Genomic DNA, 10,783 nt, shown 5'->3' with positions numbered 1-10,783 from the left:
GCGATGTCACGGGGCACAGAGTTGGGGAGAGCTGAGCACATGGGCACCCGTGGGCTGGTAGGAAGTGAAAGCACCATCAGCTGGGATGACTCAGCCACGCGCGCACATTGGCTCCCAGAATTCCCCAGGTACCCACGGCGACAGGTGGCTTGGTAACACCTGCCTTCCTCCCCTCGCCTGTCTGCTTACACCCCTATGGACCTTCCCAGGCTCACCTCCCTAACAAACCGTGTGCGGAGATCCTGCATCTGGTGGGAAATCAACCTGAGACCCTGCCTCATACAAACTTCCCAGCAAGGACAGTTTTGAACCTGAAGTCGCCCTAGGAAGGCAGGAGTTCAAGGCAGGGATGGGAATTATTTCACACAAATGTTCCATCAAGAAAACCTCATCTCAAGTCGGCTGCAGCAAGGAAGCGCCCGTGAGATTTGGGGAGGGCTACCGTAAGCAAAGAAAGGACGCACCCCTGCTGAAGCAGAGGGAAGGCGCATCTCCCAGGGTCTAGAACCCAGGGAGGAAGAAGGTTTTTCTCAGCATTGTCCTCACCCCGCATCTGCCCCAGTTCCAGCCTCTGTCACCTCCCGCCTGGACCAGGGCAGCACCTATGGGACAGCCTCGCTCCACGGGCCACCCCGAGCCAGGGTGTCCCCTGCTGAAACATATGACCGTGCTGACCCCGCTGACAACCCTTCAAAGAGCTCAGTTTCCACACCATGGCCTCTGGAACCTTCTGTGATCTGGTCCTACCTCTGTCTCCAAACTAGGCCCCAGGCCAGAGACTGTTGCTCCCCACCCCCATCGCCTCGTCACCCCCGTCACCTGGCCTTCCTCCCTGTTCCACCTGCCCAAATCCTGCTTGTTTTTTTAAACCCGGCAAGAAGGGTATCCTCCTCCGGGACACGTCCAAAGGCCGTGCTACGCGCCCAGCCCCAAGGCCCCCAGCAGGTTTCAGACCGAAGCGGGAGGGTGCAGCGTGGGGTGACCGAGGGTGGGAGGAAGCCAAGTCTAGACGCTCTTTGGCTCCAGGATCTCCGCCCACGGTCATCACCTAGCAAAATGCCTCCGGTAGTTGAATCCCTGGACCAGCTGATCCCACTTAACGCCGTCACCCAGGACCACGTGCGACGCCCTCCCAACTCCGGTCCAAGGATCTCCCCGCCCCCCACCGCATTATAACTGCTTTAGATAAACCCTTCCCACGGGCCGCAAGAAAAGAAGTAACCAACGTGGAAATAAATGATGTTCCGTGGGCAGCGGAGATCTAGCTGTGAATCTGTCCGGGGAGCCCACAGCGTCGGATAAATCCCCGCGGTGTGTACCCCGTGGTGGTCGCGACACCAGAAGAATGGCGCCATTACCCGATGCTGCGAGGCGGGAGCTGGGACGAGGGTGAGTGGACTACTCAGAGACACAGAGAGGGGAGCCAGGACCAACCCACTCATTCGGAGCCACCAAAAAGAATGGAACGAGCTGGTGCACCTGCCCTCAAGGCGCTCAGCCAACCGAACCCTCCCCTCACCCCCCGGTGATCTGAAAAAGGCCATGACCACAGATCTAGCCTGCGAGAAATGCAAATTAAATGGCCCCTCCCATCCTGGAAACCTTTTAGTGATGTGAGGGACATCTGGGTTTTTTTTTTTGTTTTTTTTTTTTTTTGCTTGCCCCACACCCATTCCCCCCCCCCCCCCCCCCCCCCCCCGCCTGGTGAAAGATTCCTGCTCTTGTTGGGCTGAGATGGGGACTCACCTGCCCCGTCTGTGATGGGTAATTTTATGTGCCAACTTGACTGGGCCATGGAGTGCACAGGCATTTGGTCAAACGTTATTCTGGGCGTGTCTGTGAGGACGTTTCTGGATGAGACTAACGTTGGAATCGTAGACAAAGTACCTGGATTGCCCTCCCCAGTGTGGGTGGGTCTCATCCAATCTATTCAGAGCTCAGATAGAATAAAAAGGCAGAGGGAGGTTGAGTTGGCTCTCTGCCTGGCTGTTTGAGTGGGGACTTAGATCTTCCCCCGCCCTCAGGGTCCCTGGCTCCCTGGCCTTCAGACTCAGGCTGGAATCCGGCTCCCCTGGGCAGATCACAGGACTTTTCGGCCTCCGTAATAGCATGAGCCAATTCCTTATTATATTCCTTATTATATAACAATTCCTTATTGTTCTCAGGAGAACCGTAATACAGTCTTCTTGGGAGACACCTGCCCCGGGACACCGCTGTGACCCTAGGTCTCCCGCTTTGGCACCCGAAACATGACAGGCACCCTCAAACGTTTCATGGGTAAATAAATATTTCCAGAAAGCCACCTTGACCCCCTGAAAGAGACCCCCATCATTACATACCCCACCACCCACGCTCTGTAAATTAACATGTCCCAAAGCCCCCTTTACTGTCATTGTCCCCTAATTTTTAAGGGTGAGTGGGAATCAGAAACAGTTACAGCAAATTTCTGCACTATCAGAAGGGCTGAGTTAATATCCTCTAAAGATTAACTAGGACAGCGTTTTCTTCAAGTCTCTCCAATATTTCCCTCCCCCCCCCCCCCAGTCTGTCTCTTTTTCCTTTTGCTTTTGATTCAGAGAAAACACGGACTCACCAGGAGGCTGAGAACACCATTCAAACTGGATTCAGGTACTGATTTCAAAGCATCAGACCCTCCAGCCTCCTTTTTGGTTCCTGACTCTGCAAGACAAGCCCAGAAGGCAGCGGAGGCCCCGTTGCTAAGAAAGGTGACAGGTTCTGTTTTGAGCCCCCGGAATCCAGAGCTCCCCCCCCTCCCGCCGCCCCGGGCAGGATCCCTGTCCGGGTATCACAACACTGGCAGGGCAGGCTGCGGGCTTGAGTGAGTCCAAATCCCTAGGGAAACTGGTTTCTACCCACCGAGCTGCCTTTTCCCCTGACCTCTGTCTCCCCGTGAAGGTAAAAGAGATCCTAAAAACTGAGATGAGGGGGACGGGTGAGGTTTACAACTGCCCCGAAAAGATTCGTGTTTCACGAGAAGAAATCCAGACAGATTTCTTCTTCCGAGATTCACTGGGTCCAAGTCGGAAGCAAACACCTCCTATGGCCAGTGGAACTGCCTCAGCAGGAGGCCAGGATGTCAAGGTCAGTGAGCGGGACAGGAGAGAGAGAGAGAGAGACAGGCAGTGGTAAACCACAGGACACCAAGCCCCCCAGCCCCCATCCCAGGGCTTCCTCCACAGGCACACAGCCCAGCCAGCTCCGGCAGAGCTCTTGGATTTTCAGTAGGAGTTCGATATCTGTATTGAAATTCAGATCTCCCAATGATGAGACCTAGTCACATTTTTTTAAAACTCTGCAGGTGCTGGGCATAGTGAGCCTCAAACTAGATTCTGCCCTCAGGCCAGATGTTAAACAGAGAGTTTAATCAATGAGACTTGGGCAGAAGGCCTTTGCCTGCGGGGTGGCTCCTATGGTGGCACCTTGGCTTCTCTCTGTCTCTCAGTAATTCCAGGGTGGCAAAGCAGAGCTCTCTCAGTTATTGAAAAATGTATTTGAGGGCCACCCAGGTGGCTCAGTCAGTTGAGCCTCCGACTTCGGCTCAGGTCACGATCTCGCGGTTTGTGAGTTCAAGCCCCGTGTTGGGCTCTGTGCTGACAGCTCAGAGCCTGGAGCCTGCTTCGGATTCTGTGTCTCCCTCTCTCTCTGCCCCTCCCCTGCTTGTGCTCTCTCTCTCTCTCTCTCAAAAACAAATAAACATTTAAAAAATTTAGAAAAATGTATTTGAACAAACATTAGAGGGACCCACTCATCCTGCTTTTTCTGGGACTGTCCATTTTAAAACTCAAAGTCCTACATCCAAGGGGTCCCCCCCAATCCCAGGCCGGGGCCCAGGAAAACAGTTCATCACCCTAACAAAGAGACGCTTGGTGAGCCAGTTGGGTGCCCCGTTGGGAGCTCATTAAGTTGAAGAGGAAAAAACCCTTTGGGGGAATCACTGAGGTCAGCGATGGGGACCGTGCCATGAATGAGGTCAAATTTTGATTATGTGAAGCCACCACTGAGACGTAGGAGCTGTTTGCTGAGCATCTGGCCTTCTTGGACTGACAGTCTAGGTAGGAGACCCTTACTTTTTCTGGCCAGTAGCAGGTGGTATGTGAGTGACTGCCCTGCCCAAGTTAGACCCACTGAACTTCCTCCCCAAGGACTTTGGCTTCAGTACTCAGGAGCCCAAGCGGTTTCTACTGGCAGATAAGTACAAGCAAGAGCCTTGGGGTAGCCAGACGTTCAGAGGACAGGAGGAAGCTGGTGTCAGGGGCTGAGTTCATATGTCACAAACTCATATGTCGACATTCTAACCCCTGGTACCTAAGAATATAACTGTATTGGAAGACAGGGTGTTCACAGAGGTGATTAAGTGAAATGAGGTCACCAGGGTGGGCCCTAATCCAATATGGCTGCTGTCCTTATAAGAGGAGGAGATTAGGACACACAGAGGGAAGACCATGTGAAGACACGGAGAGGATGGCCGCGTGCAAGCCAAGGAGAGAAGCCTCGGAAGAAGTCAACCTTGCCGACACCTTGACCTTGAACTTCTGGCCTCCAGAGCTCGGAGACAATTAATCTCTCTTGTTCGTTCCCCCAGCCTGTGGTCCTTCGTTATGATAGCCTGAGCTGACTCTTAAAACTGGCCAGCGGGGAAGAGGGACTTGAAGGTGAGGCAAAGTTGGGAGACATGTGTTCCAGAGAGGGAACAAGTTTTCCAGCTCCTGGTTCTGAGACTTCACGGGGTCTGACTCTACTCCCTCATCTCCAGACTTCACAAATAACAAACCCCCTCTTTTTCTGAAGCTACCCAACTGGGTTTCTGTTACTTGCAACCAGAAAAACCTTAGCCATGTAAGTTGGTCCCGTGATTCTGTTACCAGGGGACCTTATTCCTAAGAGAGTCCTTAGCCCAACAAAAAAAAGGAAATTGGATGCCGAGCACTTTTGTGTAGACAGAATAAAGAAGTCTACATCCTAGTCCACAAAACCTGCGGATATGCTATCTTCTATGGCAAAAGGGACTTTGAGATGTAAGTTAAGTGTTTTGAGACGGGCAGATTATTCGGAATTATTTTGGTTATGTAGGTAAACCCAGGGTGATCACAAAGGTCTCATGAAGGAAAGAGAGAAGCGGGAGAGGCAGAGATAGAAAGGTTAGAAGATGCTATGTTGGGGGCGCCTGGGTGGCTTAGTCCGTTAAGCGTCCGACTTTGGCTCGGGTCATGATCTCGTGGTCTGTGAGTTCAAGCCCCGCATCGGGCTCCATGCTGACAGCTCAGAGCCTGGAGCCTGCTTCGGATTCCGTGTCTCCCTCTCTCTCCACCCCTCCCCTGCTTGTGCGCTCTCTCTCTCTCTGTCTCTCTCAAAAACAAAGAAAACATTTTTAAATTTTTTGAAAAAATAAAATAAAAAGCACTTAATGGATCTCACAGCCCTGTGAATCTTCAAAAGCAAATACCCCCTCCTTTCTCCCACTGGCCCGTGCCCTCAAATGGTTTATTTTAGGAACAAAACAGTAGGAGAAGAGCAGCGGTTCTGCCTTGATGCCCCACCTCGGTCACGGGCCATCCAGGACACGCTCCCTCGGGAGCAGGACGCTTCAAAGGGGCTTCGATCCAAATGTGGGTAAGAGTATGAAAGACTAGGCGGCTTCCCCAGTTACAGAAGCTCTGGCCTGGCTCTCACCCCCGTCCCCCAACAGGTGCCCCAGCCCCACCTTAAGTGACATCGTGGGCTCACAGAGTGGGCTGCAGCCAGGGACGCTGTTTCGCCCACGTGTGTGCTACGGGCGCAGCCACAAAGCCTTCAGACTGGAAAAAGCAGACAGCTGTGCCCGGCAGGCTCACATGTGCCAGCTCCATCTGCTAAATCATTAAAACGGAGTCTTGGCAGCATCTGCAGAAAAACACATTTGTTTTCTCCATAAAGAGGAAGAGTCAACTTTCCTGTCGTCCTCGTAAGTTTTTGCAATCACTTTAATGTGCAGAGTGCCTTGTACAAAGGCAGGAATGGGCTACGGGCTATGGGGCCAAGATGCAGGCTTTCACTAAGTTATATTATATGTTAAATTATCCATCCGCTAGTGTTGGTGGCTCAGCCATCATTTCAAGGCAATGAGACACATTATGGCAAAGCTCATGACAACGTTCGGAGGCTCAGCACTTTGCCTCCCGTGCTGACACAGGCCTAGGGGGACATCCAGCAGGGTGGGCTCTGGGACAGCCGCTCAGAGAAAGCGGTCTTGGGGACGGTGAGTCACACACAGTGCTGGACTCACCAGGGAAAAAGAATGAGTCCCTGAAAACTGAAAAATGGGGGTGTCCGCGCCTCTGAATCCAGAGAAAAGCCCTTGTTCCCATCCTTGGAATGTGTGATAGAGAATCTGTCCCCGATTGCAGATTTCAGTCTCCTCCCAGCCCATCCCCACCGCTCCTGCAAAGCGAGCCCACTGGAGCCATTCAGACCCAATTTCCACTCTGTCACTTAGCGTGTGACTCAGTTTCAAGGTTCTCGTCTATTAAATGGGCGTATCAACTACAGCTCATCCTCAGGGCTGTGGAGAGAAGTGAGCAAGAGAATATACACAAAGGACTTAGCACAACGCCTCTCTCATAGTTGGCTGTTATCATCACCATGACCTCTGTGACGATTACGTTCGATACCTTCGAAGCTTGCGTTACCCGTTCAAAAGCGGCCTCGGCCTTCGTTCTAAATGTGGGACCCTTGTCCATGGGACTAGAGCAAACCACAGCTTGTGGGCCAAACCCTGCTCCCCACCTGTTTTAGTGCACCCGTTGGGCTAAATAACATTTGTTAATGGACAAAGATCAAAAGAAGAATGTTATTTTGTGATGTGTGGCAATTAAATGAAATTCAAATTTCAGTGTCTCCACAAATAGTTTTACGGAAACACTATGCCCATTTATTTATGTAGAGCCCACACTTTGTGGAATAATGGCAGAACTGAGCAAAGGGCAACAGAGACATGTGACCTGTAGGTCAGAAAATATTTACTACCTATCCCTTAGAGGAAGCCTGCTGACATTCGTCCGAGGGAATAAAACCATTATCTTGGGGAGTCTTGCTCAGTTTCACAGCTGATGTTGGAAAACCCCAAGACCTGACTGACTAGCGTGGATGCAGGAAGGAACTAGAGAGACATGCTCAGCAGTTCATTTGCGTCTCAACCAATGACAACATGAAAGGGGCTGGTGGTTTGGACTCCTGGGAAGGACCCTGGCATCAAAGCTGGGTTTGAAACCCAGCTTTGTCACCAGCAGGCCATGTGACTTTGAACTGGCGACCCAACCTCACTACGTTCTCTGCTGGAAATTGGGGCATCAGTCCCTTTGGCACAGGATTGTCAGGACAAGGGAAGTAAGGTGCATCCCCTCTGCAAAGACCGGATGCTCTGCTGGCGGGTGAAATTTGTTGGCGCCCACCTTCCAAAGTTTGTCTTCGGGGTCTGTCAAAAAAGAAACCATACCAAAAGGGAAGGATGTGTTCTAGGACATGGAAAATGCCACAGGCTTCCCGTTCCAGCTCCAACATGTAAAGAGTCTGGAAGTCATTCCCTCCCCTGACTTAAAACAACAACAACAAATAGATAAAAAGAAGTTGACTGAACTGGAAAATCAATGACTTTTCCCAGACCCATCAGAGAACTGACCCTGAACTCTGGAAAGATGGATGAATCCAAAGTCACAGGTGAAGTGTGCTTACCTGAAGCAGAGACCCTGGAGCCTAACTAGTAGAACAGTCGAATGCTAATTCTCATAGGGACTGTGAAAGGCTGAATATAAACTAGGGAGAGTGAGGAACTCCTGGGGGTTGCAGGCTTGGGGAGGAGCCCACGATTTTATGCGCTTTAGCACCAGAAACTCCACCAGGTTCTTACTGTGAAGATCCCAGAAAGGTCCCTTCCTGGCTCTGACAGGGGAAGGAATGACCAATTCCCATTAAATACACTCCAGAGCTTTCTCCACGAGGAAAGCCTACTCTACAGGGAAAGGGCTTTGCCAGAGCCTTATCCCAGTGGGGGAAGGGCATCCCTCACCCTTCGACCCCTTCCAGTCTTCCTGTCTCGCCCAAGGATGGGCATATGAGTGAGAAACACTTGGGAAGGTCACAGGTCAAACACACTGGCCCATGAAAAGCCAGATTTACCTGAGAATTATAGAACACCCCACCCCACACCCCTTAGCGCCTCACCAACAGGGCTCCAGTAAATAGAACAGCAGTGATCACAACCGAAGCTCTAAGACACAGGCTCTCTCTGGGGGAGGAGCAGTTAGGGAAGCTCAGAGTCAAGAGGGAAGGAGAAGACAAGGACACCAGAGGAATGTGACATCTCTGGCACCCGCATCCACAGCAAACATGAAACACAGCGAACTCGTAGCCACATGAAAATAAGTCCTCACACTACAGGCCTAGTTGCCTCAATATCCATTACTCGGTACAACATGTCTGGCTTGCAACACAAAATTACAAGACACACCAAAAGAGAAAAGAGCAACCGCTTGAAGAGGTAAATCAAGCATCAGAACGAGACTCAGATGTGATACAGATGTTGAAATCATCAGACAGGGCATTCTAAAAACTATGATTAGTATACTAAGAACCCTAACAGAAAAAACAGACAATATGCAATACAAATGGATAATATAGCTGGAGAAACAAAAATTCTAGGAAATAATCAAAAGGAAGGGCTCAAGATCAAAACCACTCTAACCCAGGGGCACCTGAGCGGCTCAGTCGGTTAAGCATTCGCCTCTCGTTTTGGGCTCAGGTCATGATATCACGGTTCACGGGTTTGAACCTCTTGGGTTCTGTGCTGACAGTGTGCAGCCTGCTTGGGATTCTCTCTCTGTCCCCTCTCTCTGCCTCTTCCCTGCTCATGCACGCATGCACACACACACATTCTCTCTCTCAAAATAAATAAACATTAAACACACACATACACACTAATTGAAATGAAGAAAACCTCTTGATGGGTTCAGCAGGCTGGACATAGCTGAGGAAGGAGTTAGTGATTTTGAAGCTACGCCAATAGAAACTCCCAAAACTGAAACACAAAGAGAAAGAAGGATAAACATGGAACAGAATACACCTGAAAAGTGTGGGAAATTTTCAAAAGATATATATATAATCAGAATGCCAGAAAAAGAAGAAAGAACGCTATGTGAAGAAGTGAAGGACAGATCCCAAAGTCCAGGTCCAAGAAGCTCAGAGAATACCAAAAAGCTACAGACCTGAGTATATCATATTCAAACTGCAGAAAACCAAAGATAAAAAGACAATTTTGAATGAAGCCAGGAAAGGGCAGAAAAACCTCACCTCTGAAGGAACAAAGATAAGAATTACATCAGAAACTGTGCAAGCACAGAGTAGAGCAGAATATTTAAAATGTTGAATTAAAAAAAATCAACTTAGAATTTTATATTCTTTTTTTTAATGCTTATTTATCTTTGAAGGAGAGAGAGACAGAGGGGCAGAGAGAGAGGGAGACACAGAATCAGAAGCAGGCTCCAGGCTCTGAGCTGTCAGCACAGAGCCCGACGTGGGGCTCGAACTCACGAGCTGTGAGATCATGACCTGAGCCGAAGTCAGACGCTTAACTGATGGAGCCACCCAGGAGCCCCAACTTAGAATTTTATATTCTGATAAATTATCCTTCAAAACTGAAAGAGAAATAATATATCTGAAACAAACACGCACTAAAGGACTGTGTTACCGGTGGACATGCTCACCGAGAAAGGTTAAAGGATTTTCTTCAGGCAAAAAGAAAATGATAGAGATCAGAAATCTGGATCTATATTTAAAAAAAAAAAAAGAAAGAAAAGAAAAAGAAAAGGCATCAGAGAAGGCAAAAATGAAAATAAAATCCTTTATTTTTCTTATTTGTGTTTCATCTAAAAGAGAACCGTGGAAAGTAGTAATGGTTTCTTAGCTCCAGCTGCCATAACAAAATACCACAGACTATGGGTGGTGGGGGAGCTTCACTAATAAACATTTGCTTTCTCACAGTTCCGGAAGCTGGAGAGTTCAAGATCAAGGCTTCAACTGATTTGTTCTCAGGTAAGGGTCCTCTTCCTTGCGCTCAGACGGTCATTTTGTTTTCACGTGGCCTGGCCTTTCCTTGGTGCATTCCCCAGGAGACAGAGTATGAGCAAGCTCTTCGAAGTCTCTTCCAACCACAACACTAATCCTGTGGGATCAGGGCCCCACCCTTATGACCTCATGTAACTCAAACACCTCCTTCTGAGCCCTGTCTTCAAATACAATCCTATAGGCTGTTAGGCCTTCAACATGTGGATTGCAGGGGAGAGGGAGCCATAATTCTATACAGAGAAAATAGTAACACTGTATTGGGTGATTAGAGCATATGGGTAAGTGAAATAAATGACAGTGGTGCCATACGGACTAAGAGAGAGGAATTGAGACTACTGTGTTATGAAATATCTGTGCTACACAGGAAGCTTTGCAGGAGTATTTGAAGATAGACTTGTATTAGTTAAAAGTGTATCCTGTGAGGGGCGCCTGCATGGCTCAGTCAGTTGAGCATCTGACTCTTGATTTCAGCTCAGGTCATGGTCCTAGGGTCATGGGATGGAGCCTGGCATCAGGCTCTCTGCACTGAGTGTGGAGCCTGCTTAAGATTCTCTCTCTCTCTCTCTCTCTCTCTCTCTCTCTCTCTCCACCCCCCGTCTCTGCCCCTCCCCTGCTCTCACTCTCTCGTTCTCTCTCAAAATAAATAAATAAACATTTAAAAAAAGAC

The sequence above is a fragment of the Panthera pardus genome, unplaced genomic scaffold (assembly GCF_024362965.1).
Source record: "Panthera pardus isolate Hobbes unplaced genomic scaffold, ASM2436296v1 HiC_scaffold_25, whole genome shotgun sequence".
Taxonomy (NCBI): domain Eukaryota; kingdom Metazoa; phylum Chordata; class Mammalia; order Carnivora; family Felidae; genus Panthera; species Panthera pardus.
Note: the sequence above shows the minus strand (reverse complement) of the source record.